We start from the raw sequence: 10,023 nt of genomic DNA, 5'->3' as shown, positions 1-10,023 counted from the left end.
TGTATACTGAGAAGAGCAAGCACAAATGGAGTACAGTAAACATGGGTTCTAAAAAGCATACCTTAAGAGCTAAGAGAACTACTTCACCTTCAATATAATGAAACAAATCTCTTCTAGTGCAAGCTTCTTGCTTTCCATATTTTGGGAAGAGGTAGTATGGAACAAAATAATAATTAAAAAAATCGTCTAGTAAACATGGGCTCTAAAATGCATATATTAGGAGCTATGTATGAATACTTGTTTAGCAGAAGAGATATGTTTCACAGTAGCGAAGATGAACAACTACTCCTAGCTCGTAAGGCATACACATTGAAACTCTCCCCTCTCCCGCACAGGCCATGAAGGCCCAAAGGTACCGACCGGCCGCCGTGTCATCGGCAGCCCACAGGCGCCATTGGATGCGGATATGGAGCGGCATGTGGTCAGCACACCGCTCTCCCTGCCGTATGTCAGTTTCCGAGACCGGAGTCGCTACTTCTCAGTCAAGTAGCTACTCAGTTTGCCTCACAAGGGCTGAGTGCACCCCGCTTGCCAACAGCGCTCGGCAGCCCGGATGGTCACCCATCCAAGTGCTAGCCCAGTCCGACAGCGCTTAACTTCGGTGATCTGACGGGAATCTGTGTTACCACTGCGGCAAGGCCGTTGGCCGTATACACATTAGACCCATGTTTAATGGACTTTTTTTTCTTGTTTTGGTCCATACTAACACCTATCAAAATACGGAAAGCAGAGAACTCGCAGTAGAAGTGATTTGTTTCATAGTATGTGATCACATCTCTTTGGTATGCATTTTAGGGCCCATACTTACTAGACTTTTATGCTTCGAATGATCGTTCCTGTAGCCGGCCGGAGTGCCCGAGCGGTTCTAGGCGCTTCAGTCGGGAAACGCGCGACCGCTACGGTCGCAGGTTCGAATCCTGCGTCTGGCATGGATGTGTGTGATGTCCTTAGGGTGGTTAGGTTTAGGTAGTTTTAAGTTTTGGGGGACTGCTGACCTCAGATGTTAGCCGGCCGCGGTGGTCTAGCGGTTCTAGGCGCTCAGTCCGGAACCGCGCGACTGCTACGGTCGCAGGTTCGAATCCTGCCTCGGGCATGGATGTGTGTGATGCCCTTAGGTTCGTTAGGTTTAAGTAGTTCTAAGTTCTAGGGGACTGATGACCACAGATGTTAAGTCCCATAGTGCTCAGAGCGATTTGAACCATTTGAACCTCAGATGTTAAGTCCCATAGTGCTCAGAGCCGTTTGATCGTTCCTGTCATATCCCTAAATACTGACCATTCCTCCCGGATTCCTCCTAGATTCCTCCTAGTACACCTTGTATAGGAGATTGCTCTTAAGACATCCTTGTAACCCGTCGTAGAATACTGCTCAAGTGTGTCGGACCCGTACGAAAATAGGCTACCTGGAGATGCTGAATATTTACAAAGGACAAGTACAAATGGTGACAGGTTTCTCTGAAGCATGGTAGAGTGTCACAGAGATGGCGAAGAAATTTAACTGGCAGTCACTTGAAGACAGAGTAAGCTATATAAAGATAAGTTTAAAATTTTCAGTCTACAGCTTTAAATGATGAATGTAGAAATATAGTACAACACCATTCGTACAGGATTACGCTAATTACAGAATGCACAGAGGTGTTCAAACAGATATTTTTCCCGCGGTAGATGGATGAACGAAACGGGAAGAACCCCTAATAAATGGTACAATGGAAAGTAGCCTCTGCCATACGCTACACAGCTGTTTGCAGAGTGTGGATAAAGATACAAAATAAAACAAAGCAGTAACAAATTAAGATTATTTTCCGATAGAGAGACTACTGCTAATCATGTGATAGAGTGCGTTACCCCTCTCAAGCGTTACGCCTGGCCGAAGTACCGCCTCATGCGTTTGCCCTAGTTCGCAGCTGCAGCCTTACACGTGTCGTGTGTTTACCCTGGTAAGCGGAAGAGGCGGCCAGACTCACGCATCGACCGTTTAATCTGGATTCAGCGCCGTGGGCCACCGCGAAACCTGACAAGTTCGCTGGAAACAGGATTTTACTTTACTCGTACGTTACCGCTGGGCCACGCGCTGTATGACCTAACGCTGTTACATTCTACGCTGAATCACGACCTTCAGCTGAATACTGTTTCTGAATATTCAAAAATCTGTCATCTAAATTGAAATGAACAATGTCATAAGAAGACGCCACACCTCTGCATTTTGATATGAAATCTGTAACACCTCGCTCTTACCATAGTCTAGATTATCCGCACAAACACACTTCTATAATTTCACGGCGATGAGTTAAACACAGGTCATTCTAGTTTCAGCGTATCGATATTAACGGCCAGGAACAGACTCTGTATGTGTCTGTATAGCATCACGTTAGCTAGTGTACAGAGCTAAACGTAGTCGTCATACTTCGAAATACAATGCATAGACAGGAACACGCATCAAGCCACGTTCCTAGCTCCATGAAGTAATCAGGGCAAGAATCAACGACGAGTCAAGGCAAGAATATCTTTTAGGCCAATTAAAAACATTACACTACATTAATCTTTGTGAACAGAATAAAATAGTCAGCTACAAAAGTGCGCACACAAATTAAGTACGTGGACAACATTTATTGCACTGGTAGCAACAAACGCCATCACAAACAAATCATTTACAATTCCATGTTAATATACATACGTTTTCTGGCTGATTTCTTTAAGCAGTGCCTCAAGATGAACTCCCAGAGACCGGCAGCCATGCCAAACAAATAAATTTAACAGAGGATTTTTGTTACAGGTAGCGTCAAGATTGGTTAAAATATATTGAACTATTGGTGCGTCTAAATGATAGAGTGCAGAACCAATGCTCTATTCGAAACGTACGAAAGTTGGTCTAAGTCACCGACGCCTCACATTGTAGGACCTGAGCACTCTGACACAGTTACTGAACGTCATTCGTGTACAGTATGCTTTGTCATTGCCTCTGCTCTGTTTCCTATAGCATTACTTAAATAACCGCAGTACATTGTTATTCGAAACATTAGGAACAGTCCAGCGAAATCCTCACTTACGTGTTTAAAATATATCACTCTTTTATATTAAGTCAAAAGGAAGTCTCTTCACAAAACAGTATCACAAACGCACTCCTCATCTGGCGATAATCTATTCCATGCAAACGATTGATGATGGGAGGAAATACGGTGTGTTACACAACCTCACACAAATTTTAAGCCATGCGCCATGTTTTCTATGTTACGTGGTGTTATCGGATGGATTGGTGACCAGGTGGGAGTTGGACTAAATTATTTATACAGACATTTCATGCATACGGGAATCGACAACCTCGACATTTTCTGTCTGTTATCCGCATTCATAATGGCAAGATACCGGTCCCGTGAACAACGAGTCGAGACAAAAAGATCGTTTTCGCCCAACAGAAACATTATACTATAGTGATGGTTGTGAACAGAATACAATATTCAGCTACGCGTGTGCGCACATAAGACTTTGGAGAATATTTTAATGTTAATTTTGAAGTCGGCTAACAAATGACAAAAAAATTACTGTGATATGATCAAAAATCGGCACTTTTTGGATTTTTTTCGTTTACTTGTACTGTGAAACCTTGCTTACGGCCAAATTTCATGCTTCTAGGTCAACGCGAAGTACACTAAAGTTTTAATGAGTAAGTTCGCGGGTATCAAAATATGTGACATAAATAACCGTACCTTGTCATTGCATTTTTCTTAGAATCTTCAATCTTTTACAAAGACAAGGAGCCGTAGACGTTAGGATGCGACATACTTTCTACTTCCTACGACTACCCGTTCCTGAGAAAAAGGATTTCTTAACTGCCGGACAGACAGCAAAGTGATCCTGTAAGGGTTCTGTTTTTATCGATCGAGGTACAGAACCCTAAAAATTAACAAATTTTGCTCGTCATATCAAGAAACCTCGTTTGCAATTCGGCAGCACATATATATGCATGCATAGGCAATTTCTCAGTGAAATATACGTAAATTTGAACAACAATAATAAACATTGATACTTCCGTGTGTCTAAGTAAAAATAATTTCAATATTTATTATAAAGTTGAACTACAAAGCCAACCTTCAAATTGAAAATTTATTACTGCGCTACTGAACAAATGAAATTACAATGCTATTGGCGCTCGAACACCTTTTAAGATACTAATTTTCGTTAATACATAGAGGAACATGTGTGATGGATTGTTGGTGTTTAAGCTGTTCGGTGTCAGTGCCTTACAAATAGTATCACTTATTTTGTACACAACGTTTAGAGCGTCATACCTACTTCGTGATGACAAACGCGTTGAAATTGGGTAATAGCAACAAGTTTTCCATAAAATGGCAGTCATAAGCGAAAAAAAATCACAATAAATTTCAAAGCTAAGCTGGATACACGTCGCTATCACACTACAGAAAAGGAGGTGAAGATCAACGAGGAGTCGTACAGCTTTGGATCGGAAAGCACAACGGTCGCCAGAAACCTGAAATGCTTCCTAGATGAGACCGGTTACCATCGGTATTCTGTGGTCTCGGCACCTTCGATATTCACTAAGATACGCCACGTACACCGTTAACACTATGAAGAAGTTTCCAAGTTTCGTAGGACACCATCGAGGACGAGGAGCAACTAACTACTTTGTCCTCAGAGGTTGCTTAGGTACCGTCCGGCATCCTCGGCGGTGACCTTGGAGAAGAGGGCGGCAGGTACCTGTTGCTGGGGGCGAGGCCGGCGCAGGGGCCTGCGCTGCTGGGGGCGGCGGTCCGACATGCCCCGGGCTGCGACACACCGCCCTCGACGTCGCCCACTGGACGCACTACGGAGCAGCCGCGCGAAGCCCCGGCGCTGCGCTAAGGCAATAAGCCAAGCCGCCGCTAGCTGCACAAAGTACCACCGCCCCTAACCCACTGGTAAACAGGAATCGTTAGCGCCAGGATTTCACCCGGAACAAGTCCCGCCCACTTACCCCCGGTTTTCCCGGTCTTTGTTCGGCGCCTGGGCATCTTTTCAGTTGTCCCACACGGCTTACCGCGTTCGGCTGCACTTGAGTGAATGTTAAATTAATATCTTACTAGGTCCTAAATTTTGCCAGATAGTTAAAAGACACGTTACAAAAAACGTGCACAATTGGCCTCAGCTGTGCCAGGTGCTTCCACAGCAAACATAAAAGAAAACAATTTAGCACTGAATTCTTTAAATACGAGAACTCAGTATTCAGATGAATAGCCTATGAAGAAACATTTCTATGTGAGAAAAAGCACCCAAAGCTAAAACAGGAAAATCCTACCCTCAAAGAATAATTTGCTTGGAGAAAGAGGAACTGAACCACGGTATACTTGCCACTTGAGTTTTACAACACAGAGAGGGCATCAAAATTACTTTGTTCTTGCTAGATCGATCCAGGCTGTTTTTGCGTGTTATTCACTGAATAGTTTTGCTGAAAAGTTTTAGGGGTGAAGGAAGAGCTAGCACAGCATGAAGGACGTTCTGCAGCCGTGAAACACTGCAGCATTTATTTCCTCCATAACCGCTCTGTGACAAACATTCACATAATCATTATTATTTTAAAAAAATGGTTTGAATGATATTTATGAAATGAATAAATCTTTTGGTTAAAAATAGACAGAACAAAGAATAACGACAGATTATTTTCCTGAGACGTTTGCAACAGCATGTAGGACACTAATCACACAGAAACAGCCACAATTCTTTATAACCTCGTTTATAATGTGCAGGTATGGCATTGGAAGAATTTACAAGTTAAAATTCACCCATTACCCATGCAAATACTGACGAAATATGTCATATAAGCAAATATCTTACTGATTTCATTAGGCATTTCTACTTGATGGAATTCTTACATTCTTTAATTTTCGTGGGCTGCTATGAGGGCCTACATAAACAAAACAACTTTCACTTATTTCTATATAACGTTGATTTTAGACAACAGAGTTAGTCGACTGCATCCGCGGCTTTACTACCGACGTGACAGATTCAAGACCATTGTTTTCGCATGGTATGTTTCCTCTGCTGTTTCCCTCAAATAAACGTATTTTAATAAGTGAATTAGTTAATGAAAATTTGTTCTTATTGCCCTTAAATAACATCCCGTTATTTTTTGTTTTCTGTTGCTGGCGATGCTTTCAATTCTCCATAAACATTTTTATTTCTTTAATAATGCAAATTCATATTATATTACTATTCAGAAAAACTTAAATTTCTTATCATTACTGAATTTCATCACAGTGTTACATGTGTTGGACTGTGACGATAACAAGTTTGATGTAGCTTCCAGTTTACGGAACTGGCGGATGTTTAGGGGAGGGCCTTACGCTATGGATAGGCATGGAGAGAGGTGGATGGGCGAGACTTGTTCCGGGTGAAATTCTAGCGCTAAGGTCACGTCTGGTATACTGCACGAGCTGTGTGCATCGAGGGTGCAGATTTCCACTCCCCGTTCTCACTACGGAGACGGTGGTGTAGGGGGAGGGGGGGGGGGGCTACAACGACAAACAGCATGTTTGGGCACTTACTTCGATATTTCCAAGGATGCTGAACATCGAAACCAGAAAATCAGAAAACTGATGTGTGCATCTGAGGCGTGGTATCACAACAGTGCGCTGAAAGTAATGAAGGCAAATAAATTGGGTGGTTCTTCGCAGAAGCCTTACACTGAGTTGACGAAAGTCATAGGATGGCTCCTAATACCTTGTCCAACTTTCTTTCGTCCAGCATCTCAACGTGCCATGGACTCAAGTCGTTTGAAGTCCCCTGCAGAAACGCTGAGCCATGCTGTCCCTATAGTGTGAAAGTACTACCGGTGTAGGATTTTGTGCAGCAACTGACCTCTCGATTATGCCCCATAAATGTTCGATGGGATTCATGTCGGACGATCTGGGTTGCCGTATGATTCGTGGAACTGTCCAGAATGTTCTTCAAACCGATTGCGGCCCAGTGACATGGAGCATGATGTGATGTCCCCTCTCCCCTTTTGTTGTCGCTGTTGATGTTGAGCCGCTACTGCTAACAGCTCGGTCGGTGGAATGGAGACGCGACGCTTAGTGATGGTTGTCTGTCCCCGTCGGATAACGTGGAACATCACCTGAAAATCTCTTAAAGAAATTTGTTCCTCGCGGCGCAATGTACGAAAGTCCGTTTGCGAGTCCGCACGGTCTTCTCGGCGATGCGAACTGCTGATTTTAATTGTCTGTTATGGTTTTATGATGATTTGCTATGCCCCGTTAGTTAGTTATTGCAGTATTGAGTGAATCATTCATCACCGGCGTCGTTTTACACCACTGAACCGAGGAAAAATTCATTTGCGGTTAAATATCAGTAGTAGCTGTTACGTTGCTAGGCAGAATTGTGCACTACGGCACAACGCAAATCCAGAGATAATCTACAATGCTACCTTGCTTTCGTGCGTCGTGATATTATTTCGGCAAAGCACTCCTTTCAATGCTCAATGTTCATCAAGACACTCTTTCAATTAAAATGTTCACAGTTAATTAATTTTGATCATCAACTATCACACAGTTCAATTAATGATGGAAATAACACGTGAGATTTCCATTACTGACGAACAATTTTATTGTTCCTTCTTAGTAGCTGGTTTATAATCATTAAACCACACGCACACCGATAGATCAGATCAATTACGACAACTTTTACAATCGGCGTATTTGTATTATTTTCGTGTGGTCTTATTAATGTTTCCCACTCAAGTCTAATCAGGTATTGCAGTCTTCGATATTATGTCCATTCTTCGTGTAACTGTTTACTATGATGAAGGTTGAGTCCAACAATAATATCTCCAATAATTAGAGTTCATTAACTCGTCGTACACTATCAGAATATCACTTCAGTTCAAGTTATTAAGTCAGAATAACTGAGAACAAAGTCCGCGCATCTCTATCACACAATATTACATTTTTTTTTAAAGAAACAATCTCGTAGCGTTCCGTTTGTAGTGTTATAACAAACGGTACTTTCTCTCGAATTGATAGCAAGCAAGCAAGCAACTAACTTTTCCATGATCGAGCATTGTAGATGCATTGAATTTCGTTTTCGCCGCGTTTACAACTCTCTTTCACAATAAATGTTACCTCTGACTGACATATTACTTTGGACTTAACTTTCGTCGTACTGATTTGCAGTTATTACCGAGATGTTTCATAGCTAATTAAAAATAACCTTACTTTCTTTCCAGCTTTGTATCATGACATACTCAATAATTATTGAAATTGGTGTTCATCAAAGCTTTAAGGTTTTATATTATTGTCAAAGTTGTACCTCTCAGGATAACACTGTTCCCCACTTTAAATTATCATGACATTCTTATTTGGGTTTTCAGGTTTCTTGGGGTATTACAGTTGCCATCCATAAAAATTCAATCGTTGTTTGGGAGCATAAAGTCCATGAATGGTTACAAATGGTCTTCAATCAGCCAAACGTAACAATTTCCAGTCAATGATCGGTTCATTTGGATCAGACGACCCGGTCCAATCCGTGTAAGCACAACCCACACCATTGTGAGGCCATCACCAGCTTGCACAGTGTCTCGTTGACAACATGGGTCCATGGCTTCGTGGGATCTGCGCCACACTCTAACGCTACCATCAGCTCTTATCATCTGAAATCGGGACTCATCTGACCAGGCCACGGTTTTCCAGTCGTCTAGAGTCCAACCGATTTCGTCACGAACCCAGAAGAAGCGCTGCAGACAATGTCGTGCTGTTAGCAAAGGCACTCGCGTCGTTCGTCTGCCGTCATAGCGCATTAACGCCACATTTCGCCGCACTGTCCTAACGTACATGTTGGTCGAACTTTTCACATTGATTTGTGCGCTTATTTCACGCAGCGTTACTTGTCTGCTAGCACTGACAACTCTACGCAAACGATATTGCTTTCGGTCGTTAAGTGAAGGCCGTCGTGCGCTGTCCATGGTGAGAAGTAATGCCTGAAATTTGGTGTTCTCAGCTCACTCTTCACGCTGTGGATCGCGGAAAGTTTAATGCCCGATATTAAATGTCTGATGTGTCTAGCTCGAAATACCATCCCACGATAAAGTCTTAATTCCCGTCGTATGGCATAATCACGTCGCAAATATTTTCCCATCAATCACCTGCGTACGAATGACAGTTCCGCCGATTCACTGCGCTTTGATAACTTAAGTACCTAATACTACCGTCATCTGTGTGTGTGTATCGCTATCCTATGACTTTTCACACCTCACCGTACGTAGTCCATGTTGGACTGTGGTTTGGAAACTGCGACTCAAAAATGTTCAGATGATGTTCAGACGTGTGTGAAATCTTATGGGACTTAACTGCTAAGGTCATCAGTCCCTAAGCTTGCACACTACTTAACCTAAATTATCCTAGGGACGAACACACACACACACACACACACACACACACACACACACACACACCCACACCCACACCCACGCCCGAGGGAGGACTCGAACCTCCGCCGGAACCAGCCACACAGTCCGTGACTGCAGCGCTTGAGACCGCTCGGCTAATCCCGCGTGGCAAACTGCGACTGTTTACGACACAAAATATATAATGAAACAATTATCTGTGTCAGTGATTTTTTTATTTTCACTCACGACACTTTTCGAAGGCTTACTGCCTGATATTCATGTGCATCAGTGAGTTAAATCACATTTTTGTTTAGATGCATTCGGTTATTTCGATTTTATGTCTCTAACACTAGGGCGTAATCAGCACGTGTTAACGTAATATGAAGAATTTTAAACAATAATACTTAACTGGAATACTCTCTTTCAAATTCTGAAGGTGGCAGGGGTAAAATACAGGGAGCGAAAGGCTATTTACAATTTGTAGAGAAACCAGATGGCAGTTATAAGAGTCGAGGGGCCTGAAACGGAAGCAGTGGTTGGGAAAGGAGTGAGACAGGGTTGTAGCCTCTCCCCGATGTTATTCAATCTGTATATTGAGCAAGCAGTAAAGGAAACAAAAGAAAAATTCGGAGTAGGTATTAAAATTCATGGAGA

The 10,023-nt window shown here is 42.7% G+C and overlaps 1 pseudogene; it reads right to left on the bottom strand.

Annotated features, from left to right (window-relative positions):
• Positions 1-529: 529 nt before the first annotated feature.
• Positions 530-647, bottom strand: LOC124778545 (annotated as a pseudogene).
• Between the last annotated feature and the right edge of the window lie 9,376 nt (positions 648-10,023).

The sequence above is a fragment of the Schistocerca piceifrons genome, chromosome 2 (genome assembly GCF_021461385.2).
Source record: "Schistocerca piceifrons isolate TAMUIC-IGC-003096 chromosome 2, iqSchPice1.1, whole genome shotgun sequence".
NCBI lineage: Eukaryota > Metazoa > Arthropoda > Insecta > Orthoptera > Acrididae > Schistocerca > Schistocerca piceifrons.
This window is presented reverse-complemented; position numbering and strand designations above follow the sequence as displayed.